The following is a 26,395-nucleotide window of genomic DNA, read 5'->3' as shown; positions in this document are numbered from 1 at the left end:
CTATGAGGAAAGGTTGAGAAAGCTGGAGAAAAGAAGGCTCTATGGGACCTTGTCAATGTATATAGATACCTGAAGAGAGAATGCACAGAGGATGAAGCCAGGCTCTTTTTAGTGGTGCTCAGTGACAGGAACAGAGGCAATGGGCATAAATGGAAGAACAGGAGGTTCCCTCTGAATATCAGGAAACACTTTTTCACTGTGAGGATGACCAAACACTGGCACAGGTTGCCCAGAATCTCCATACTTGAGGATATGCAAAACCTGTCTAGATGTGGTCCTGGACAACCGGCTTTAGGAAGACTTACTTGAGCAGGATGACTGAACCAAATGACCTCCAGAGGTTCCTTCTAAACCTCAACCATTCCGTGATTCTGTGATGTCAGGAAACAAATCCCACATCAATCTGTCTCCTAACATTATCAATGGTGGTTAGCATGAGCCCAGACTAGATTTCCTATGCATTACAAAACCTCATCTTGAAGACTGAAAACTAGCAGTGCACTTTACTAGTTATGTAAGTGTGTAAGCGTAGTAGGACTAGGATAGTGGCTCTCAAACAGTGGTCAGATATCAGGTGTGTCATGGAAAGTGACATCCAGTTGACAGCAAAACAGTAAACTGTTTGTCACACCCATGTCTGCGTAGTATTGTCAGTCAACTGTTTAACCCTGCAGCAGCACAGTAGAAAAGGCTGAGATGTTAAGAGCTAACAACATGCACTGGTTCAATAAGCTTGGAGGCTGATAGGATAGTAAGGTTAGCCCAGAAAGAAGAGTTCACATCTTCTGCAGCACAGTACCATATGCCCAGGGTTACAATAACAGACTAGCTAGTACAAGACACATTGTACTTATTTTTTTTTTCCTCATACTTCATCTTTTTTTGAATCTCTGATGAGCTATTTTGCCTAGAAGAGTTTTAAAGCTCATAAATGTGTTGTCTTTAAGTTCTATATTATCAGAAAAGTGAACAGCAAGCATGTCCTCTCTCAGTATTCACTCCTCATGTATTAAAGAAAAAGTTAATGTAATATCTGAAGATCCTCCTTTAACAGCTTGGCAGAAAAGCATCACTGCTTTGCTGGCTTCACAAAAGCCTGTGTACAGCCTCAACTGGCAAAAGAGATAAATTGTTCTCTGGACACTCACAGGTAGGGAGGTTGTGAGAGACAGAAACATACAGTTGTAAGTATCATAAAGAAACATACAGTTATAAGTATCATAAACTACAGCATCAACTTTCAAACACACCCCAAAACCACTCAAAGCTTGTGAAAGCATCTTGGATCTAATCAATACCGGAGGTCTTAGGAGATCGTTCCTTGTAGGAAGCTGACCTGCTTAGCCTTGGCCTACAGACAGCCCTCTGACCAACCTCCCGAGGCCAAGGGTGTCAGTGCCAAATGCTGAACTTGGCCTATCAGCACAAGGACCTTTGCCTGTGCCAAAAAAAAGAAGACTGTTAGACCCATCACCTACTTGTCTGCCACTGCTAGCCATTTTTGTCCACCATCTTCTCATTTGTAGATTATTTGTGCCTAAAGGCAGAGAAATTGTCTTCCTTGAGCAGAAAAGAAAGCTGTGAAAGCTATAAACTTCCTAAATGACCCTCCTGCCAACATCTGTCATTGCTTCTACATTTTCTATTTGCTCTGTTTTCATATCAATGTATTATATGACTCAGATGAGGCCTCAAGAATTCCTATGTCTGACTGCCTCAGCTTTATTAAAAGCAACTGAGCCATTGATCATCATTGGAAGATGTAGTCTCAGGAAAAACGATATCATCTGTAAACAAATGATCTTATGATCACAAGCACTCCACAAGCCACAGATAACAGTGAAACAAGTACGTGGTCGAGGAGGCAAAAAGTTCCCCCACCCCAGCACACTGGCAGATCACTTAGGGATAACAGAGAGAATTGCACCTTTATGAGCAGTCTTTCTAACAACATGCTCTTCCAAAGACAGGATGAGAAGGAGAAGTAATTTTCCTTTGCTCTTGTCAACTCTCTGCAGGCAATTTCATGCCACTGTCTTAGGAGGTAAGCAAGCAAGACTGTTCATCCCTAATACAATCAATTCTCTATGGTCGGGAGGGGTAGCTGACACTGTTTCCACACATGCCCTTGCATGCTGCATTTCATGGCTGGCCAAAGTGTGGAGGCTGGAGAAGGGAATGTATGACTGCATGGCAACACCTGTGAAAAAATCAAACTATTTTCCCTCCCTTACCTCCAGCTACCTACAAACAGGGTCAGCCTGTCTGGGATATGAAACTTGTCTCTACAGAAACAAATTAATGAAGATCAGCACCATGGATTAGAACACATAAAGAGTGAGAGATGCTATATAAAATTCCATTGAAACATCTGCCAGCCACAAGCATTTGTTTTTCATGAGTAGAGGATGGAATATCCATAAACATAGGTAGGAAAACTTTTAAAAATAAATGACTTCATATGAAAGATCAATGTCACATACTGGAAAATTTAAATGTTTGACAGGAGTTGCCCATTAACTTGAATATGGTGCAGGCTCAACAGCTGCTGTGGCTGGAACGGAGCAGTTATTTTGCAATTCTGGATTTTGGAAGGAAATGTATGCCAAAATCTGCACCAGATTCCCTGCATCCCCCAACTGAGAGTACGTTTAGCATGTTCAGTTTAACACCACACAAATCATATAGAAGCCACCAAGAATCTGCAGAGGTTTATCAAACAGAAAGCAGGCATCTAACCAAGAAAAGCTGCAGCAGAACAGACACGGCCAAGGTCCTTCTGGTCTGTAGCCAGAATCCTCAGTACCTGCAAATAATACCTTGATAAGACAGTGTCCCTGAATCAGCTGGGGCAAGTGCTTGGGGGAAGGGAAAACAGAACCTCACGTTATCCTCATTGCTGGGCAAATGCATCATGCAATCCAAAGCATGTCAGCTAGCCACCAAAAAGACCAGCCAAGTTGATGCCCTAAGGTGAAATTCAGCTTGCTTAAGTGCATACAGCTTATACTTATCAGCAGTTTACTTGCTTTGGGGGCTAAAGGTGTTCATCAGTGTGTAAAGGTGCTGAAGAAATGTCAGCACTACTGCGTGGTTCTTCAAAAGAAATGTTGTAGCAGTCGCCAAATTCAGGGCTCATCTAAACTCAAGCTGCTTCTCTAGGCAGTCTAGAATTTCCTTTGAAGTATGTATCTACAAGCACATATGGTCCTGGAGCATATCCACACACATTCACCAGAAGGGAATGAGAGTGGGTGGAATATTTAAGACTACCCCTAAGAAAGGGAGGAGGAAGAAGAGAGAATAAAAATCCTGGCATAAACAAACAGCTGCTATTTCTAGTCCTTCTGGTTGAACCCCTCCTCCATCCCAATGCCACTCTGCAAGATACCTTGTTCAACTTGAGGCAACAGAAGAAATAAAAGCACAAGAGTAGACACTTTTACAACTCAATTATGACCACTTACAAACATACTGTAAATCTATTCACTGCTTAGCACACCAGGTACATACTGCAAATGCATTTGCTCAGTGTGTACTCAATGTAGCTTGATGTTTTCCATGTAGCTTGAGCGTGCACATTCAAGCAACAAAAAATTTTAATAAACCAAGTCCGGATTAGACTCAGTTCACAATAGCAAGGAAAAAAATGAGTAATTACTGATAGTGATTTGGTTAAACTTAGAAAAGCTTAACAAAAAAAAGATTTTTCTGTAATTGCCATCTCTAACCTTTTATCCAAGCTCAGTGGGTGCATTACCTAAGTCAGCAGGCAGTTTAGCCACTCCACATGAAATTAATAACCTTTATAGGCTGACCTGTAGTCCACAGCCTTCTCAAAGCTTCTTAGAACAAGGGATATGAAGATGTTTCTGTCTTTCCATCAGGAAACGGTCCATACCACACTTAGCTGCTCAAAGCAAAACACACACACGCACACATTCCCAGTCCCCACTGCCTTAGCATGCAGTAGTCCCTGAAGACCAAGCTTCCTTCTTATACACTCTCAGGAGTAAATTAACATTACGTACTAATTACTGGAATAAACACAACTTCTCAAGAGCAGTGCATTCCATCTGCTGGCCTACCAGTACCTGTCAAGGCAGCAGCTTCTATATCATCAGAGTATCTCCCTGCCCTCGCCCAGCCACCCCAAGGAGCAACCTGAGCCCTAAACATGGAGTTTCCCTGCTGGTCTTGGCACAGCTACCACCCTGTGCTCACAGACACAAGTCAGTCCTTGTATCTCTCCATCCTGTCCACCCATCCATCCACAGAACAGAGCTGGCTGATGTTGAGATGATGCGTTTCAAGTTTGGGTGCCTATAAAATAGCTGTGGGATGAACCTGCAAACCAAGACTGAAGTCTGACTTTGTGTTCAGGTATACAGAGACCAAGATAAACTAGTTTAACTAACGCTGACCCAGTTTCACACCAGAAAGGACCAAAACAGACAAGAGAAGATAAAATATATTCCTTAAGAAATGCTGTTCACCTGTTTTAAAGTGGCAAGCATGAAATATTTGAGTCTGTGATAAAAACCTAGGCGATGACCAACCAGAGCAAAGCCACATCAGGGCCCCGACTTAACAAAATTGTGTTGAAAACCATTAACAGGAGTACAGTACAAATGCTTTATAAGGTAATGCTCTCTTCACTGTCACAGACCAAGAAGAGAATAAGAAAAATCAAGAGAAGGATAAACAAGGCTAGCTGGGAATTGATTGCCGCCTTTGAAATTTTAGTGGAACAGTTGGAGTAAGAAGCTGAATGCAGCTGAACTGAAAAATCACTATGTGTAGCTAGATTACTCATCTACTGTTAAATCAAATTAAAGTGTTCTTCCCACAGGCAAGGCTGAAGATTTCAGAAAAGCCATAATTTATAACTCAAAACTTTAGAAGAAAGCTCTTCAAAACTGAAATTAATTTTGTACTTAATGGGCAGGAAAACAATTGCTAGATGAAACTTCGTATTGCTCGATAGGACAGTAAATAGCACACAGGATGCAACTCAGCCAAGAAGCTGACAAGTTGTGTTAAAGAAGAGTTCACCTTATTCACGTCCTACCTACAGACACGACCTTGCTCCTCAAATCACTGTTTCAAGCTGTTACATAGTAGCAGAAGCAAAAGCATATATTTTCAGCAACTCAGACCCTTGTCAGAGCAAACGTAAGGAAGTGGTATCAATATGATTTTGACTAACCGAGTCTCCTTAACATTTTTTGTTAATTAGCTAGTAAACTCATCTATAAGAAGTGCAAAAAACAAGCGTGCAAGGCTCAGGTCTTTTACCAAAGCAGTGCAGTGAGTACTTCTGTCCAATTTATTTTCCAGGAATGATCATACCTTGGACGAAAGCCCATTTCTAACAATTTATTTTTCATGTCTGGACAAGGCAATATAACTTCTACACAATTTAATCTCTTTGCTAATAGACTTAGGCTTTGTAGCTGAAATACACAAGCTTAACAGTAAGGCAAAAATACCCAGAATACTTAAATCCGAGAAATGTGTTTGCTGGCTTTAGTTCAGGACAAATAGAAGCAATCGGCTAAAACTCCACAGACGGGGGAATTGCGGTGACTGTGGTGAGACCTGCCAAGAGGTTACATTGGCCTCTGCACAACTGCCTACAGGAGAACAACTGCTCCATGCAGTGCACAAAAATCAGCTACAACAAAATCGTTAATTGCCAGTGCAACTCCTTCAAAGGGCCAGGAAGCACCTGGGTGCTCCGGCAGCTTGCCTTGGCTCCCTGGGTCAGCACTGCCCTGAAATTACAGAGATGCTAGGCTGAAAACCCCCGAGGATCATTCACTCATCACGAGGATCATTTTGCCCATCACGTTTCCCCTCGTGGTTGTTTCCTTCTGCTTTCAAGCTGCAGTTCAGCGAACAGGCTGCAATTTACCTCTTCACCCTCACCCTCAAATTTGTTTGGATAAACAGGCTCCCCTTTGTTCCAAGCTGCTAGGACATTTACACATTGTATTGTAAATCAGCCAGTACAAAGCAAGGCAGGCCTTTGAATGAAGACACTAGCATTTTTGTTCACAGCAAAATTAAACAAGAAGCACAGAACTCCATTTATAATCCAAGACGTTGAACAATTGTTTTTTGAAAGGTGAGAGGTTTAGAAAAGTTTACTAAACAAATCTAGCCAGTTACAGAGTCTATAGTCAGCTCACAAATAAGTTAAATAATGTATAAATTGCCAAAGCAGTGTTATTTCTGAAGAGAACTTTAAACAGTTTACAAGCTTGCTTTCTCACCCTTTCAAGGGCCCAAGAATTATTGGCAAGTGATTTAGCTTTTATTGAGTACACAAATAGAGAGGAATTATTCACAAAGGAAGGGAATAAACTATTCACCATGTCTATTAAAGACAAGAGATCTAAACAGCATCCTGAAGTTGGAGGAAAAACATCAGGAAAAACTTCACAGGAATGGAAGTTGAGCAGAACAGACAGCTAGGAGGTCTTCCCTGACAGAGATCTGGAGAAGTGGTTCAACAAGTATCTGTAATGAACGGCTTAATCACAGATGATTCTGCCTTATGACAGAGGATGGACTCTGTACACGGCCTCTTCAAATCCTTCCACTGACACGTTTTCCATTATTTTAGATGTTCTTGTAAATAAACTCAGTTTGCTGAGATGACTGCCATAGTTCAGTACCGCCTAGCAGAAAAGAGATCAAAAGTTATTATTGCCCAGTGTTTTTGGAAAGCTATCATTTCGGTGCCATAAATTAGTATGTATTTGCAATAAGAGAAAGAAAAAAAAAAGCACTAGCTAGTCATAGCATCATAGAAACACAGAATTGTTTCAGTCGGAAAGGACCTTCAAGATCACTGAATCAAACCACTAACCTAACACTGACAAGCCTGTCACTAAACCATGACCCCCAGTACCCTGTCCACACAGCTTTTAAACAGGCTCCCCTGGCAGCCTGTTCCTGTGTTTAACAACCTTTTCAATGAAGAAGTTCTTCCTAATCTCCAATTTAAACCTCACCTGGCACAACTTGAGGCCATTTCCTCTTCTCCCATCACTTGTTACTTGGGAGAAGAGACTGATCCCCACCCTGCTACAATCTCCTTTCAGATAGTTGTAGCGAGATATAAGGTCTCCTCTCAGCCTCCTTTTCTCCAGACTAAATAACCCCAGTTCCCTAAGGCCATTCCAAAGGCCAGGAATAAATTGCATCTGATATTGTCTGCAGTCCAGAAGTGAGGTCCTCCAATGGAACGCTACAGGGGAGTTTCAGCTGGACATAGGTAGGAATACAGATAGCCCTGTGTCCCTCATAAACAGCAAGCCTAAAAAATTAATCCCAAGTCTCAAACATAAGCTTGAGTACCAAAAATATTTTTATTCCTTTGATTATTATAAGGGGAAAGGGGTCAGAAACATTATGGATTTGAGTTTAAAAGCTTTTTGCTGGATTACAAGTGTACATTAAAACACGAAATCTTCTACAGACTCCTTTTGGTACACCTACCATAAACTCCCCACTTCAACAGTGTCAGACCAAAAAGGAGGGAAAAAAAAAAAAAAAAAAATCAAGAGAGAGAGGGCATGCCCCCCGTTTGATGTTTCAGAAGTCAGTACATCATAGTCCACATTGTAATTCTCACACGACATGATGGTCTTCCTTTGCACCCAGCAACAAAAGCAAGAACGGGAAGATGGGTTACAATTTTCCCACTCATTCTGGTCCCTTCAGAGGCAAGTATTTGCTTAGTATGATAATGGTAAGCTGGGCCTGTGCTTTCCCACCAGCTCCAGTAACACCACAGTCAGCTGCAGTCATTTTTTCCCTCAGGCACCCTCCATGCATAAGAGCCATGACTGACTGCCCAAGTTCCTGCGCTCTTGGCCACAAAAAATAAAAAGTCTGATATGGTCATGAGCATGGCAACTTCCCCCTGAAATCCTCTAAGCAGTCGGCTCCTGCCACTGTTATAACTGCCCTGTCCTGCAGCAGGGAAGGAAGGCACTGCCACAGCTGCTGTGAGTACTGGGGAAGCCACGGCCAAGGCCTTCACCCAAGTGACACACTTGTCCCATCAGGGGAGCAGAAGGTTTGCACAATGCTTCCCACAAGCAGAGTTCAACTTGGAGGCACTGGCTCCTATTGCCTTCCTCATGCTCTGCCCTGTACCTCCAGCCCTGCCTCTTGCTAAGTGGTCCACCTTTTACACTGCTTCTCTCCAAGCTCAAACACATCATTAGCAGATTCAACAGCACTTGAATCTGCTTGAGCGCTTTCCTTGCCACCAAGCATCACTTGGAGCATGACCAGGCCTTTGTTTGCCCTCTGTCCTCTCCAGAGCTACACTTTCCTCTCCAAGTAGTGTTTCATACAGGGACTCTTTGGCTTCATACCTTTCACCTGAAGATGCCAAAAAACATGGAGAGAGCACCTCATGGAACAGGCATGGCTCCCACCTGAAGCCAGATTCATTTCTTCCCTGAGCCAACAGAAGCTCATGCTCCCCCCTAACTGCCTCCTCTGGCCCCCTTCTTCACCAGACGACTAAAACCAATATATATAATGATGTCTCTAAGTTGTTGACATGACTTTGCCCCTACTGCAGTCCTCATGGGGATCCAGGTAATGTGTTGTGGAAACCATATGTTATCTGAAAACATTTCCTGAAACCTGGCATGACACAAGCTTTTCCTACAGTTTAGTCTGAATCTATGCTGATGGCCTCCAAGCACTCCTGCTTGGAGATAAGGCTGCTGAAACCATCTGTAAAAACAAACACATACACTTTAATATTGAACCCTTGCACAACCAAGAGCTGGGACTCATGCTTTCCCTAGACACATGGCGAAGGAAAACTGGGTAGCAGATATCCTACAGGGAAGGAACACACCGTCCTGATGGCAGCATCATCCCAACATCCCACTGCTGGAGCATTCCTTGGTCATGGACACCGATTGCTCTCCTGGCAGCCACCTGGGCACTGCTGCTCACCACCAGCACTGGACAGGAATAGGTATTGAAATTTTATAATGACAGGAAACTCACTGTGTCACTTCTCATTTTAGTTGATTTCTTATTTTGACTAGTAGGGGCAAATTTGACCAAAAGACTCCTAATAGCAAGACCATACTGAGTTCTAAACAAAGAAGAATGTGCTTAAAGCTCTCAAATAGCATCGCTGTGGTGCACACAGACAATAAGGAGCTATAAGAAGTTTTTCTGTCTTATGTGTTGTTGACTATAGGGTGACTAAAAACCTGAGCAAAATCATGTAACAAAAAATCCCTCCAAACCAAAACAAATAAACTTCCCCCAACAATATCCCTCCAAAAACACAAATAACCCAGAGCCTTTTTCGTTCTTAAATAAAGGCAGGGAAGAAAAAAAGCATGGCTACCCCTTGAAGTGCTGCAAGCGGGAACTCCCGGAGGCCAGAACAATAGAGAACTGACACCCAGGATGCCATGGACTCAGCCCTGAACCCAACAAGTTACTTCAACTACTCTGGGTCTTGGTTTCCACATCTGCAGAGGGGGGATAATAACAGGTCTTTACATCACAGGGGTGTTACAAAGATCAATTAGTTAATGTCTGAAAAGCCCTTTGAAGATATAGCAGGTGGTGAGTATTATTATGCAAATAACACGATTTAAGAAAATCACAAGTGCTGGATTAATACTAATCCCTTTGATATTTAAAAGATGTCATTTTTTCATATTTTAAAGCAGTGAGCATTTATGCTATAGCTTTCTACGTTTGCTGCAACAATTTTTAACCTTTTCTTTTTGTACTGCTCAATACTTAAAACTCCTCTGCAGACATCTTCATGAAATCCAATCTCAGCTCAAAGCTAGGGGTAATAGAAGAAATTCTGCATGTTGATGAACTGAACAACTAGATCCTATGGAGAAATATTTCTCAGAGGACAGAACGTCACAGGCCTAACTTACTGTAATAAACACTGCAGAGTCGTTCAGGTTTAAGGCTTTTTTTCAGAAGCACACCAATTTCATGCACAGAGGCATTTGTAAAACAACATAGCTGCTATCTAATTATGCCATTTTACGTGATAGAAAGAGTGGAGAGAGAAGGATATAGTTCATTCACTTCTTCCAAGTCTGCATTGTCTGAATTGTAATAAAATTTTTAAAAATTAAAAAGAAAATGTCTATTGTTCAATGACCTCGTTTGGTGGTCTCACAGAAGATCGGTCCACTGCAACATGTGATCCAACTTCCAGCAAATGTCTGTGCTACTGCTCCTGCTTCAGGTGGATGTAAGGAGCAGGGCAGATGGCCTCAAGCCAGCCCAGACACGCAACCTGGCTGAAAGTTTGCAACTCACAATAAGAGACAGAACACAGGTCAGAATCAGGACAAAGAACATGAGGTGAGCAGTAACATTAGAAACCAAGGAAAGGATCCACCAAAACCAGCCATCCTGCGGTCTTCTGCTTTGCCAGATGTCTCTGTGAAAGCAAGACATCCTGCCCATTGCCTAAAACCTCCCAGTGCTCCCAGGACTTCCATGGCCACAGTCCCTTTCTGTGAGGAAGCCTGTTTCTTGTCTCCTGCACTGTAAAATTTAGCGCAAACCAGCTGGTGTGTTCAGTCTAGGAATCTGTACAATAATGCTGTGGTTAAAAACAGCTTAATATTAACCCCCTTTGGAATGCATGCCCAAAACTGATATTAATGAAACAAGATCAGATATTAATATTCTGTACAGCCGGTTCCTCAAGCTGTGCTGTATCATCAAATCAAATATTTTCCCAAGTCAATGTACAAAACACAAACAGAGGATGGCAGGTAGTATTGACGTGGGAGGAAGCAGCAGGAGCATTTTAAAACTTCAGAAGCTCTTATGTTTTCAGCTATAGGCAGCTACACTTCCTTTCCTACCACATCTCCCACAGCAGACATATTAATAGCTATTCAATACAGTAATAGGATCCGAGCTGTACACTTAGTTGTTGGGGCTTTTTTAATCTCCTGGTCAATATTAAAAGCATTTGGATGCTCTTTAGGAGGGAGGAATGATTTTGCACTCCAGGAACAGTGAAGCATTTGCAGCTGACCCGAGGAACGCTGGTGAAGGATTTCCTTCGCATGCCTTTGTTCATCATTGATGTGGCGATACTTTATTTTAACTGGATCCAGTTGTATAGATTCTCCATTTAATTTTCTTGAGTAAATATCCACTCCATGTAATCTTAGTGTACTCTCGTTAGCTGAAGTTATACAATTTATGTACAGTATAGATCCAAACTACCACCCGAGGGTCATTTTTCAATCAGGAGATCCTTGAGGGCCTTTTAGCACAAAGGCCTTTGGACATATGGCTTCTAGTCCTGGATCCACCAAGTCGAGAGAATAAATTTGCTGTTTTGATTTTGAGCAAGTAAGGACAGCCTCATCCTTCACTCTACTCTCCTGTAAAATGGTAGCAATCTCTTCTCCTGAAAAAGATCTAATGATAGACCACTGAAGAACAGCTCCCAAGTGAGGCAGTATCACGCTTCCTCCATCTTCGCATGGGAATCAAATCCCCCTCTTTCTAATCCAAAGGAGAAAGTGAATTTCTCTCTCAAGAGTACTCCCTGTCCACAGGTGGCTTGAGGTTTGGTCAACTATCTCCACACTTTCAGTTAATTCATCTTTTCTGTAGGTTTTGAGTTTGCACGACTGCTCCCTTGAGGACAGCAATCTGCAAACAGCTACTGAGTTTGAGGTACATGGGTCCATCCTATTTAAGTAGGTCGTAGATATTTATAGTCAACATTAGAAACAGGAAAAGTATTACAGCATTCTGAAAACTTTCACATGTGCAGTTTCATCACACCAAAGAAAAAAACCCAACTTAGATGTCACCTAGTTTTTTTAATGTCTCACTTCAAATAGCCAAATAACATGAAGTGGCTACGAGGATTGCCCCCATTAGCCAATCTTCCCAGCACTCAGCAATCTGCTGCCAGTTTTCTCCACAGAACAGGATGAGAAATAAATATACTGTCCCCACTAAACATATATAGTCTGAATTTTAAAAAAATCATCTTTAGACTATGCAAAGAAAAAAAAAAGGAGTTACTGTAACTGTGACAGAGAAGCACATCACACAATGTCTTCTGTCTGACCACAGAACAAGAGGAAATCCATTCAAACAGCCACTCAGAAGACAAAGAAAATCAAAATCTGTATTCCTGACTGGTTTGCTGATCTTTGCACAACATAAGCCAGGAAGGCACAGACTGTCCTACTGACTACTGCTACCTTTTCTTCCCTAGAAGATGGGCAGAAAATGGAAACAGTTACGTACCGAAGAGAAGGTCACCTTGATGATTTGTAGTTCATCCACAAAACTTACAGACTACTATCTCCTGGCTTTGCTTTGACCTGCAACACAGTTGTAATTATATTTACCTGGACAGCTTTAACCTTATTAAGGATTCACCGGTAAAATGCAGATGCTGAATCAAACCTCATAAAGCAGTCTCTACTTCATGGGGACTAGGCTAAGCAGAAGGCTACTTCAGCTCCTATGTTTACTGCTGGTTTTGTAAAGAGGCTATTCATTATTTTACTCAGGAAAAAAAAAATATGCCAACTGAGGTGCGGTTTATTTAAACTAAAGAGAAAAAAATATTATTGCATGGTTTGGGATGTTCAATCTCATGCTTTCTTGAAGCACAATCATTTAAAAATAAATTATTCCAGGAACACATCATCCTTACCTCGTGGCTAATATATATAAATATATCTACACTCACATATAAAAATTACTAAAAAAAAATGTATTCAAGTTGTAATATTACCTCTGCCTTCATAAGAGCTTAGCATAAATTTGTGTGAAAAAAATAAATCAGCTCAAGCATTCTAGAGACTAAAAGGGCAAAATTAGGTTCTTGTAGCTGAGTTTGCTCCTCTCTATTTGGCACCAGCACAACAGAAATATTCCAGAAGAGAGATATGTTACAATCTTTTAGGTGTTTCGAGTTAACATTTATTGCGCTTCAGAACTGTCTATAGAAAAACCCCTACCTTCAGCAAATTTTAAAACCTTTGCTTGGGAAAAATGAAGGGAAAGTTTTTGCATGACAGAGCATACTTTCCTTTAAAACACATTTATTAAACTATAAAATATGGTTTATATAATACATATCATTTTATATATTGAAAATATATACATCTGAAATTTTTTAACAACAAATATCCTGTTTCTGAAAGGAAGTAGAGAGCCCTCCATGTATATAGCTACTTCTATGAAGTGGTTACAAATGTGTGAAGGAGAACCACATGGGTTATTATGATACTGCCCTTTGAGGCACATCAAGGGACAAAATTGCTAACAAAGGGTCTTCTTCTGGGACAGGTAGGCTCCAGCTTTCTATTTGTGCTGCCACACACATGAGCTTTACATTGAAGTTGTCTTTGGCTTCATTAGATTGTAACTCGAATGTTGATTTGAATTCCTGCAAGCCTGGTACACTTGGGATCTGACCTCTCCCATTTGGAGGAGATCTCATAATGGTTGTCACCCCATTCCCTTGTAGCTGAGCTTCACGGTTGATAACTTCAGGCCTACTTTTCATATTTAACAAATTTTCCTATTGCTCAATTGGCAAAGACTGTTCAATATCTAGGCTAGAGCTAAAGCATTTACCATTTCCTTGACAAATTTAAGTCATATTTTTTAATAGTTGCCTATACTTGTCACCTTGAATAAATAAATCACAGTGGCATCTGCATATCCTATTGCAGGTATCGTATCCTGTAACTGCCGCTTATCCACCATTCCAGTATCTACACCCACAGCTTCAAATCAAACTCATAAATATCATGGAAATCCTTCTAAGCTCCCTCCAAGAGCCCAAAAGGGGTAAAGATTCTCATATTTAGGTAAAGTCTGCTTCAAATTTATTTTTGTATGTGAATAAAATTGTCTATACTTCTTTTACTCCATCTTCGATATTTTGATTTTCTTTCTCTGCTGCAAGCAATAAAACATTCATAGTCAATACATGAATAGTGGAGATTTTTTTAAAGCCCCACATTTTACAAGGTTTTCCTTGTAAAAAATATGACTTATCTGTGCAATGGCTCCATACATTAAAACGCAACTTCGGTGTATCAATCTTATTCTCTCCCTTTATTCATTACTTAAAGAGCTAGGAACCATCCTGGGATGCCTTGCACTAGGAAGGAAGGTACATAACTAATTTCCTAACTGCTCTGTTTACTTTACATGCCTTGTGGGCAAAAGTTGGCAAGAAAGGACTAGAAGCTGTTTGCTTTGGAATTATCACCCCATTTACAAGATTCAAGAGCAAAGTCTTCTAAAATGAGGTAAGAGGGAAAAGGAAGTGACTGTGCATGGTTAATGCTACAGAGTGCACTAACAGTGCAGGGGAGGTCATTAGCTGAGAATGAAAACCAACCGGTACCAAGAGATCTGCCGACAAAGTGCATATGGACAACAGTAGGTAGAGCGCCCACAGAGAATAAAGGTGCTGGCCAGTTCTATGCAAAATGGCTGCATTCAGTTTAAAAGCACTTCATATTATCCCCAATAGACACAAAGCTACACAGGGGCACCGCTGCTATAGAAAACACAAGCTCAGCACCCTAACTTTGCTTGCAAAAGTCTTCTCTTCAGGACTAACAGGGCCACCCAGGAGGGGGTGGGCAGGAAATGAAGAATGTTACAGACACAGGTGGGGCTTGATAACACAAAGAATTTGGCAACAAAATTAGTTTAAGCAGGTCTTGAATGCTTGGGTTAGGTTTGGGGTTTTTTTTCTGGCGTTCCAGATTCTCTGACCAATATTGCAAAATAACATGTGTTTGCAGGGCCATGCTGAGAAACACATCAGAAATCAGTGATATTTTAACAGTCTTTTTCAAAGCCATATAACAACCATATATAATATAGTATAATGTCAGATCAGCTCTTCTGTCCAGTTCACAGTACAGCTCCACAAAAATCATGGTAGCACAACCAAACAGCTACTGGCCAATGATGGCAGGAACTACTGGCAGCAGAGCTGCACCATAGACTTCATATCATTGAATGATGGTCTATGCACACTGCTAACCCACTTGGAACAGAAATGCTCTCCCTGGTGCCAAGGCATCTTGTGGGTACAGAGTCTGATGTGAAAGTGCTTTGTAAAACATTTTGCTCAAGCCAGGAAATCTGGTGATGCAGGTCAGCTTTTCCATAGGAGGCTTTGGGGAGAGGGCACAGGATAGCTTATAGAATGTGCAGGTCTCTACCCTTCCCAGTCAAGAAACAATGCTGTAGCATTCACTTGTTCTACTTATAAATGACAAAAACACCACTAAATTGCATTATTCATCTACATTGTCCCTCAAAAGAGGTAATGCCGGAATAGTTTTTGTTGTTTGGAGGTTTTTTTTGTTTTTAAAAGAGAGACACAAATGAAATTACTTGTTAAATGACACAAACAAATCCAGAATGCATGAAGTCCCTAGCCAAGAAATCTAAGGATCCCACTGCATGGAGTGCATAGATGGCACTCTGGACACCCGACCTACACATAAAGCAGCCCAGACTTCTTTCAGTACTCTAGTAGAGAGGCCCACTTCCTCTAGCTGATGGCACTGAACCATTAGCACAGTGTAGTAGAATCTGTGTTTGGGACAGAGGCACTGTAGCAAACAACCTAACTGTGCCAGGTGACTCTACATGAAAGGTGTCAGCAAAACAGAAATGGTCTTTGAGAGGGAGGCTAAGAAAGCAAGTATGTAGTCATTTCTAGCGAGAAATTTACTAGTCTGTTCTTTTCCCAAGCAGAATAAAAATTTAGAAGAACTCTTCAGAGATGCTTCATTCAAAACCTCTACCTTCCAAGGCTGCTGCTAAACCCTCTTCTGATATCAGAGTTATGGTTCGAGTATAATTCAAGTAGATTAATTATGCCACAGACAACAGAAAACTCAGTCTGCCTCTTCAAATTATCAGTAGGAGAAAATATCATGAAGAGTTTAGTTTCAAGGATGCTGTTTACATTTACTCACTTACTTTACAGGCCTTGGGATCAAAATGAAAAGATAATAACTAATTGCTACAACTGGGAAAAGTAAATTGGAAAGTCCTTACCAAGTACACCTGTGCACAATAACTTGAACAGCAGCAGTACAAGCAACACAGATCACAGAAGTGCAATTAGAGAAGTGGAAAGTGTTACTCTGAGCAACTGAGATACTATGTTTTGATAACTAAGTTACCGTGGAGATGATTCACACCCACAAGTTGCTTAATGCCACTTTACACTACAGGTCCAGAAGGTATAAAAACACGGATAAAAATCACTATTAAATCAGACAGTAACCTGGACAATTACAAAGTAAATGCATTTTCATGACAGATTATTGCACTAAATTTGAGGATGTAATATTTCAACCTAAGCTCAAAGCACATAAACCCCACACAACCATCTCTTGTCTCAATGCACCAAGCCAACCACACCAATGCTCCACAAGAGGACCTCCTCTTCAAGCAAGCAAAACACTGCTAAAACACTGCTTTGGAAGAAGAAAGAGGTTAAAAAAAAAACCCAAAACCCTCAGTCCAAATGAGTTGTCAGCCCACCTGAGCAGCACAACTGCAACAAGCAAAAGGGACCTCTTTGTGCTCAGGCTTCTGTGCAGATAGCTCCCAGGATGAAATGCTTTTTGACTTGTTCCTGCTGGGAGAGACAAAGAAAAAATGCTTCAGAAAAGACATAAGACAAGGGACTGGCCAATATGCACAATCAAAGACAAACTGCTTGCTCAGTGGGTTTATGGGTATGCTAAGCAAGGAACCATTTTGGAACTGGCATCTCAAGACATTTGTAGAATGTTCCTTGTTTCCATCTGTACAAATGCAAAAAAGGGGAAGAGTGAGGAAGATGAAATCTACTTTTACACTGAAGACAGAAGTTGAAGACTTAAAATGTGTCAGTAACAGTCAACAAACATCAAATCAATGGGACTTTAAAAACAGGATATCAAAACTCACAGGCCAGATTAAATATTAGTTAACTGAAAGATGTATAAAAAAAGTTGCCATTACTAAGGAACATGCAACTGTAATGCTTCTTTTCCAGTTGGCAATGGCTGGTATTATGCTCTATATTGCCCAAGAGTTGTATTAGCTACCTGGAAACAAGCATGTCCTTGGTGGTAAAATTAATGGATTACATGGTTTAGCAGCATGACAGAGTTAGCTCAATTACTTGTCAAGCTGAGCTCATTCCAACCAAAACAATCTCAAGATATCTGAATGCAGACATAAGTATCCAGTAACAAGGAATGCAGGTAAGGTTTGCAAATCAGAGGACTGTGACATTGAGAAGCAAGGAAACCAAAAGGAACCTAGAGGTCATCATAGCTTTGCAACTGAGCATTGCATTCAGAGTTTCTGTTGTTATTAAAAGAGCTGGTCTAGTTCATGGATGCAAAAATATGAGAGGGAATGGAAACACTGAATGGAGTGGGGTGGGGTATGCAATGGTAAAGAGTGACACTAAAATGCTGTTCTCAGTTCCATGGTTGATGCTCAAAAATAGATGTTGAAAATCAGAGAACACACAGAGTACAGCCGCAAAAGCAATTAGCATCCAGAGGGAAAAAAAAGTGTTATGTATAATCAGATTTAAAGATTCAGTCCTTCTGATAAGCCACACAGACAACTGACAGCTTACTTGATCTTTAAGGGGAAAAAAAAAAAAAAAGCAGCAATAAGAAACACTTCAATACAACCACAAGAAGACTTAAAAAGGACCAGTAGATGCAAGTCAAAAACATAGAAGGCTTCTGTTAGAAAAAAAGACATAAATCTAAAAAAGGGACAAAATGAATAGGAACAATACTCTTCGAGATGGATTCTCTTTCTCTTCTCTAAGTATTTTCAGGATAAGATATGTTTTAGCCCAAGGATTTTTTTGGCCTATGAGCGATAGCTGAGTGAGACAGTCAAACAACCAGAGGACTTGATGGCTTCTCTGATCCTAAACTGTGAATAGTAGTCTCAAAAAAAAATTTAAAAACAAAACAAACCCTCAAACAAAACCAAAAAAGTCTCACAAAATAACAAAAAAAAAACACCACAAAACAAGAGTATTGCCCTGCATTTTCACTAATGCTACTGAACACCGAATTAAATGCACAATGGACTGTGAAATGTTTGCAGATCTTCCCGCAGCTAAATGTCAAATAAAGAGGCCATCTGTTAATAAACATAAACATCATCTCTCTGGAGTTTTAGCCAACATACTAACAAGTAAACTCATACCACCATTTAGTGTTGCAGGATTGCCAAGGTAAGTATGGGGCTTGGATGGGCAGGAGACAACAGCTGAAGCACACGACACATAAGTATTGCCAGTTATGAAGCCAGCTTCATGATTGTAGAGTTACTGACTCTAGAAAAACTTCTTCAAAGTACTCATAAAGACACATTTTGCCCAAGTAAAAGCCTTTCAGACAAAACTACTTCCATTTAGCACATTTAGGAGGAAAAAATAATATTCCAAAAGTCACCCATTTCACTTACTCTGTAACTTACACCCATAAGGGTGAAGTGCATGCATTGCAATCCCAACCAGAGTTTACACAGGATTAGTCAGCTCATGAGGAAAAAAAGACACAGTTGCTGATGAGAATCAAAACTTTTTAAAGCTTTTTAACTCCTTACTAATCCCACAAGACTGGAAATAGAAGATGTTAAACTATTGCTTTCTCTGCCTTACAATTCAAAAGGTTCAACATTAAGTTTATACAGATTTATTTTGTTGGGGTTTTTTTCTGCTCTCTGCTTTTTTCCTATGGTTGAACACATTTGATTAATCACTGTTCTCCACAGGGCAAACACTGGATAAAGAATTGGTCCTTCATAAATTCTAAATACCAATGCAACTAGGAATGTAGCATCTATATCTTCTTACATACAACTCTAAGATACGCCCATCAGAAAGAGATACTATCTCTTCATCAACTATATAGAAGATAACAAGACCCCTAATGTAAAAGATGTATGGAGTTCACTCCTGAAATTTCTACATATTTAAAACACAGATAATTAGCACTGACACAAGGTTAAGCTTGAAATATGAGAAATCTTGATTTCTGCATCACTTCTCCAAGAGACTCAACTATCATCCTAACAATTTAAACAACTTCAAAAGAAAGACAGGACAGAAAAATTACATACCTGCAATAGAAATAAAATGTCACATCATACAAAATGCATTCACTGCAATTATCAAAATCATAGAATAGTTTGGATTGGAAAAGATCTTAAAGATCACCTAGTTCCAACACCCTTGCCATGGGCAGGGACATCTTCCACTACAGTAGGTTGCTCCGTGTCCCTCTTCTGTTGGAGGCTGCAGAGCTGGGCACAGTATTGCAGGTGAGGTCTCATGAGAGTGGAGCAGAGGGATAGAATTGCCTCCCTCAATCTGTTGGCCGCGCTTCATTTGATGTGACCCAGGATATGGTTGGTTTTCTGGGCTGCAAGTGTACGCTGCTAGGTCATGTGGAGCTTCTCATCAATCAACACTCTTAAATCCTTCTCCTCAGGGCTGCTTTTAATCCATGCTCTGCCCAGCCTATATTTGTGCTTGGAATTACCCCAATCCACATCCAGAACTTTGCACTTGGCCTTGTTGAACTTCGTGAGGTTTGCATGGGCCCACCTTTATCTGTCATGGTCTTTCTGGATGTATCCCTTCCCTCCAGCATGTTGACTGCACCACGCTGCTTAGTGTCATCAACAAACTTGCTAAGGGTGCATTCAATCCCACTGTCCATGTCACCAGTAAAGATGTTAGAGGGCTGCTCCTAATATCGACCTCTGAGAAACACCACTCATCACTGCTTGCACTTGGACATTAAGCTGTTGACCACAACTCTTTGAATACAGCCATCCAGCCAAATCCACCTAGTGCTATGTTCACCAAATCTACGTCTCTCAAATTTAGACAAGGATGTCACACAGGACAGTGTCAAATGCTTTGCCCAAGTCCAGGTAGATGATGTCACTTGATCTTCCCTTATCTACTGACACCGTAATCCCATCGTAGGTGGCCACTAAATTTGCCAGACACAATTTGCCCTTAGCAAAGCCCTGTTGGCTGTCATCAACCACCTCTTTATTTTCCATGTGCCTTAGCATAGTTTCCAAGAGAATCTGCTCCATGATCTTGCTAGGCACAGTGGTGAGACTAACTGCCTCCACTTTTTACCTGTGTCTTTAAATTAGTGATGTTTGTTAACAAGAAAAGCAAGTGAAACACTAGATATAAGGCTTTAATTCTATAACTAACTTTTTGAAGAAGGCACACTGTAATAAATCAAAATGACTAATTTCATTTTTTTCCAGGGTTACAAAGCTGTTTGCCCGAGGGCAGGCAGTGGAAGGGGCATGTCAAAATTGAACCCGGAAAAGTAGAAACTTGGAAGCTAACCACAAAGGTGGAGCAAGGTCAGAAACACCTGAGAAGGCACCATGTGTGCTGTCTATTGACAAGTGCTAATGCTCCTGGGCCAACGGAGCTCGGTGGAGGGCTAATCATCAATCCATCCTGGTGCCAGTTCCCAGAAGTCAAATTCCAAAGAGAGACTGAGTGTCCCAAGCACATGGCTGGTGACTATAGCTCTGACGACACATTCCTGGCGACAGACTCTGCCCCATGTTACGGCTGTCTCAGGCTGAGCAATCGAGCAAGAGCTAATCAAGTCAGCTCTCATATTTTTTTCACAATCATTACCAATACATTGATGTTTGTCAAGCACAGACACATTTGGGCATTATGTCAACAAGTAAGTCTTCCCTCAACCATGTGAGATGGAAACTTAGATCCAAAAGCTATGTATTTCCAGAGAGTTAACTGTTTCAGGCTCTGTTCCAGAGACAGAAACAGAAATGCTCTATTTCAACAGATAACCAGATCTGCCTTAAGAAAATAAGTCCCAGGTCCACAAAGTCCCTCAAACAGCTCTCCAGCCTGTCCCACTGCTCCAGGGCCTGCCAAGCATGTGCCCTCTCCCTCCTGTAGAGACTCCAGGGGCAAGGACTTCGTGGCCTCTTTTTGCAGACAAATCTGAGCAGTTTTGTAGACAGTTAGAGAGCGTTTTTGAACCACTAAGCCACTGATGGTTAGATAAAATAGCTGTCTTCAACTCCTTGTTTCCGCTTTGTCTACATCAGTTTTGACCAAGCAAAAAGTAGAAAGTTAAACCACGTAGTATTCTTTTTTCTTTTTAAACAGACATCCCTTCAATGACTTACTCAGGCTGTGTTGTTTTGTATTTTTCTTAATAAGGATTAACAGACCAATGTCAAATCCAAGCCAGTCTCTTACTTAAACAAAACTCTTTTAAGTAATACTCCACTAATTCTAGTTACCCCTGGCTTTATCGTAGCTAATAATGGCCTTTTTCTTCTTTTTTTCTTTTTTAATTCTAATGTTAGTCCTTTAATTAGAAGACTTCCCCACTACAAGTTGAGCTTCACAACTTCCCATGGTGCATGAGAAAATCTGCAAGAAAAGCCAAAACAACTATCTACTACTGAGTTGAACTAAAAGATAAAGATGAAGTAGGAGGAATGCCACATTCGGCTTGTTTGTTTACTTAATTCCATCTTAATTATTTAGATTCTCATCTCACTAACAGCTGTGCAGGTGCTAACTGTGCTTCAAGAAGGACCTACAGTTTTTGTTTGCATAAATCAAGTACATTTAATCAAGTGCACATTAGCTCATCAACACACTGGATCTGATGAGGAATTGCATAAGTGACAATGCCGAGCTATTTTGGTGAATATTCATTATATCTCTGCAGAACACTCTGACTGGAGGAGAGTGAGAACAAAATGACAGTAAAAGAACGGTAGCAATTACTTTACTAGCAGTTAATGTTGCCATTAACTGCTTGCTGGCAAGAGCTTAAAGTTGCAAACCTCAATTTAAGCTTGTTACCTTAATTTTACAATTGTAACTCAATATTCAGAATGTGACAGTACTGTAATAAATATCTTCATTCAGTGTTTCATACAATAAATAATTGAAAAGTGTATGAAATTTTCAAAATTATAGCTGTTACAGAAATACAAATGCCTAGTATTACATCTTCATAAAAATAAATACATCTACGAACCACTTTCTCAAAACCAAGACAGAATCCAAACCACTTAGCAACAAGTCACTGCAATCTTTTTTTTCTTAATAGGCATTCATGAAGAGATCTCCTTTCAAAATGTAACTTGTTCTCAGGGAGCTTCTGCGTGCAAGGCAAGCAGCTTGTTTTGTAAAGCTATATAAAGCCTTTATCCCACTTTCAACACCTGTAGGAAAATTCAGGAAGGCTGTGCCCTTAGTGAGGATATTTTACATCATAAGTCTTTAGGTTAAATGGACAAACCAAGATTTGGCTAAAAGAAAAAACCCTTTCTTCACTTGCTATTTCCCAGAGTGGATGAAGAGGAGGCTGTTCAAGGTGCACTGGCTACTATGTCCTTCTGAAACCCAGAACCTTGCCTACTGTGGTAAACCTACCAAGAAGGTCACAACCTCTTCCTGTGAAGTGTGAGTTGCCTCCTCACGCTGCCCAGTGAGATACAGTAAAAGAAAGTCACATTTGCCATTTCACAAGAATGTAGGTGTTTATGGGCTCTGGTTCACAATTGCAGCTCGACTTAGCTGTCCCCAGCTGTTTGCCTTGTCCCTCTGCCACGACAGAATGATGAACAGGAGGCTCATGCTACTGGACTTCACAACATTACACACAAATATGAACAGCCATAAAACATGGGTTTACATTCATATGCCAGGCTCTAAACTCTGGCAGATACAAAGTCCAATAGGGAAGAAGGCTGAATGGCAGTGTAACCTCTGGCAAAGGGACAGATGAACAGCTGGATGCTTCAGGCGCTGAAGCATAAGTCAGAGTCACAAGTGTAATTATTGCACTGTCCTTCCCACGTCATCAACAGTCCAAGAGTATCAAATTAGTCTGATTATCAATGCTGTTGTAACAGACCGCCATGAGCATCCGAAGCTTCAGGTGCATGTTTTGGGGGTTCGTTTTACTACAAAATCCAGCATCTCGGTGTGTTGACTCCAGTTTCTTACAGTTACATCAGATCATTTTAAAAGCTTTTGGTACCAGAAACTCCTTTCCCAAACATCAACATTTACTTTCTGTATTGGTTTAAGTAATATGTTGTAAGAAAGACAATTTTCTACTTCACATGCAATCAGCCTAGATTCCCACCAGACCCACAAGCATTCACAAGGCAAAGAGGACAAGCTCTGTCAGGCTCAGAAGCAAACTTCCTCCCTTTTGTTTTGGCTGGAAGCACGCTCTGTTCTGGCTTTTCGATTGCAGGTGGCAGTTCCTGTACCAGATCTGTCTAACAGCCCAAGAGGCAGGCTGGACATTAAACGCCAGCCCAACGGGCATATGTAATCTCACTCTCTAGGTCACTGCAAGAGAGGGTCACCCAGCTGATTTGCCTACAGCATGGTACACAACCCTGTTGCTTCAAGGTCTGTTCTACCTTTCAAGCTTTGGAAAAGATTTTTCAGCCCAGCTTTGGAGCTGATGCCTTCAGAAAAGGACTACAAAGCAAGCTGAAGCCAACCCTAGGTACATACCAGCAGCCTATTACTTTCCAACCTTTGCTTCCTTCTAGATTCCATTGTAATGAGAACATAAACAGTAAAGCATATACATCCCTCGAACGAACTACCTGTTCAGAGTTCCCTCTGGTGTTCAGTAAGCTAATCATCACTTTCAAGGTAACAGCATTAGTTACAAAAGCACCAAGCTCTCTTGCAAGCAAGTTATCATCCGATGATGAGCTCAGTGATAGGGATGGGACCATAGTGCTGTAATTCACGGGCAACAAAGGCAATGCTATTTTCCATGAGACTTCAGAAACGAGATAAACTTACACTTCCTTCTTTGTATGTTCACCTGAGTATCTCACTAAGCCAGAAAAGATTCAAATTGTTATCGATCCCTTCTGTCTCTGGGTGTCACCGAGACTGACGCAGCCTCAGAGAAGGTAAAGTCTTAGGTACAGCCCGGCTAAACAAGGAAGGCATAGGTGCTCCGCAGCTCCCGAATAACTACGCCCTGAGTCAATGGGGCTTCCCAGCCTCGCACTTTCATTCGCTTGCACGAAACACGAGAAAAGTGCAGCCTATCTAATTAACACTTTGGAAAAAAAAAAGTTTAAAGCCTTCTCTCAATGAGACAAGACGCGTTCGCAGTAAGATCCAAACGAAGTCCGAGCCGGCAGTGTGCGACTGGAGAGTGGAGCCAGGGCCGGCGTCGGCGCCGGGCCAGGGCGAGCCGCGACAACGGGGCAGCTGACCCCGCTGCGCCGGGAGGATTGCGAAACTCGCGGGACGCGCGGGGCGGCTCCGGCGGCACCGGCGCTCCCCCACGGCCGGGCGGGAGCAGCCGCCGCCCGCGCCGCCCCCGGCCCTGCGCGGTGCCTGCAAAAGGCGATCAGCGGCCAGAGCCGCCGCTCGGCTCGGGAGCCCCTTAACTGGAACCATGTGGGGCGCAGACAGCGAGGCGGAAGACCCCGTCGGCCCAGCCCCTGTCGGCCACAGGCGAGGAGGGGGGAAGTTGCTCTGCCCGCGACTCAGCAGCTCCCTGAGCGTTCGAAGGGGAGGCGGCGGGAGGGACGGGGCGCGTAGGGGACTTCGCCGTGAAATCCACCCCCCTCACCCCCTCCCCTTCGTTCCGAGGCGCGCAGCGGCAGGGCTGGGGGCTGCGTTACCTTCAACAGGTGCAGATGCCGGCGGGAGGGAGCCCCGCGGGCGCGGACGGTCCGAGTTGCCCGAGCGAGAGCGGCGGCGGGCCGGGAGCCCGGGGCAGGCGGCGGCGCGCTGGGCAGAGGCGCTACGGCAGCCCCCGGCGGCCGCCCATGCTCCCGGCGGGCCCTGCCGCCCCCACAGCAGCCGGAGTCAGCGCGAAGGCGGCAGCGGCTGTGGCCACCTCCAAAAGGAAGGAGGAGAGTGGAGGGGAGCGAGGGAGAGGAAGGCAGAGAGAAAAAGAGAGAGACAGAGAGGAGGGAGAAACCGCCCCGAGAGAAATTAATCATCACATGATGGTCGCGATCCGCCGCTGCCCCCCGACAGCCGGAGCCTTACGGCGGGGAGACGGGGAAAAGCTGCGAGGAGGGGACACACCTGTAGGCGCAGCACATATCCGCTGTGAGCACAATGCGAGACAGGAAACTGAAAAAAACAGCCCAGGGAAGGAGAGAGGCTCCCGTTCGTCCCTCCTTCCTTCCCTCCCTCCCTCCATCCTCCTCCTCCTCTCTCCACCCCCTGCTCCCGGTCAGGATCTGCTTGCAGCGCTGGCTCATGCGGGGAGATCCAGGCGGAGGGCTGGGAGGAGGCAGAAGCCGCACTTTCTCTCCTTTTTCTTTTCTCCATCTCCGCTTTGTTTTGCCCGCCAGCCAGACACAGCCGGCGCGGCGGAGCGGGGCCGCCCGCTTGGCCGAGCGCCCCGGGGGAGCCCCGAGACGCGGCCGTGCCGAGCCCCGCCGAGGAGCCGGCGGCGCCTACTCTAGCGCCGGGGGCTGCGAGCCCCTGAGGGTCTCCTGGGCTGCGCTCCCCGCTGCCGGCGGTGGGTAGAGCAACCTCGCTGCTCCCCAGCGGTAGGCATCGAGGAGCGGCGGTGGGACAGCCCGGACAGCGATGCCCAGCGGCTCCGGGCAGCCTCTGCCCGCGGCTGGGGCCAGCGCTGCGCCCACGGCAGACCAGAGGGCACCGCTGGGGAAGAATCTCTTTGCTGTTTCATAGCTTAAAGGCCTTGGGATACCTGACGTTTTCCCGTGGCGTTTTGGGGGTGCTCCTCGGTGCGTAGGGAGCAGCATAATTTCCCCTCGTCATTCCCTGAGCTGAGATTGCCAGGTTTCCAGAGATTGCCTCTCTCTTGCAGCCCCCGCCCTGTTGTTGTGGAGCTCCAAAATATGTCAGTAGCAACATTTTTAGTGAAGTTCTCCAGTATTTATCCCTCTTAGGTAAACTCTCTAATCACAGTTTCTGAAGGTCTTTTCTTTCTCTAGGGCACTCTGCTAGAAAGCCTTTGTGGAAGTTTCTCCTGTCCCCCACCAGGAGTTTATCTGCCTGTCTGTAAACACAGCATTGCCTTGCTCTAGCATCAAGTTCTTCTCCACATTCGGATGTCAAATTTGTCTCAACTGTAAGTAGTGTAGAAATAGTCTAATAAAGAGAGGGGTGTCTTGGAAGAATGGCTGAGGTAAAGTTTTGGGCAAGTTGTATAGGTAGCTTTCCATCAGTCAAATGTGGACCAGCAATGTTTCAAGGAGTAATTAATTAGCTGCTGTTGGCAGTCAG

At 42.9% G+C, this 26,395-nt stretch overlaps 1 protein-coding gene across 4 annotated transcripts in view; it reads right to left on the bottom strand.

Moving 5' to 3' along the window:
- PLXNB2 (plexin B2) overlaps positions 1–25,253 on the bottom strand; it is a 259,563-nt gene extending 234,310 nt beyond the window's left edge. The window contains exons 1-2 of one of the 4 annotated variants that reach the window (XM_062018188.1): positions 25,220–25,249; positions 16,615–16,711 (exon numbers count right to left, since the gene is read on the bottom strand). The gene's annotated coding sequence lies outside the window, so the exon portion shown is untranslated. Of the gene's footprint in view, positions 1–16,614; positions 16,712–25,219 lie in introns of those variants that run through there. The other 3 variants (XM_062018197.1, XM_062018179.1, XM_062018171.1) reach the window with 3 other exon arrangements.
- Positions 25,254–26,395: the final 1,142 nt, after the last annotated feature.

This window comes from Colius striatus, chromosome 1 (assembly GCF_028858725.1).
Source record: "Colius striatus isolate bColStr4 chromosome 1, bColStr4.1.hap1, whole genome shotgun sequence".
Lineage (NCBI taxonomy): Eukaryota > Metazoa > Chordata > Aves > Coliiformes > Coliidae > Colius > Colius striatus.
Note: the sequence above shows the minus strand (reverse complement) of the source record. Positions and strands in the feature narration are given on the sequence as shown.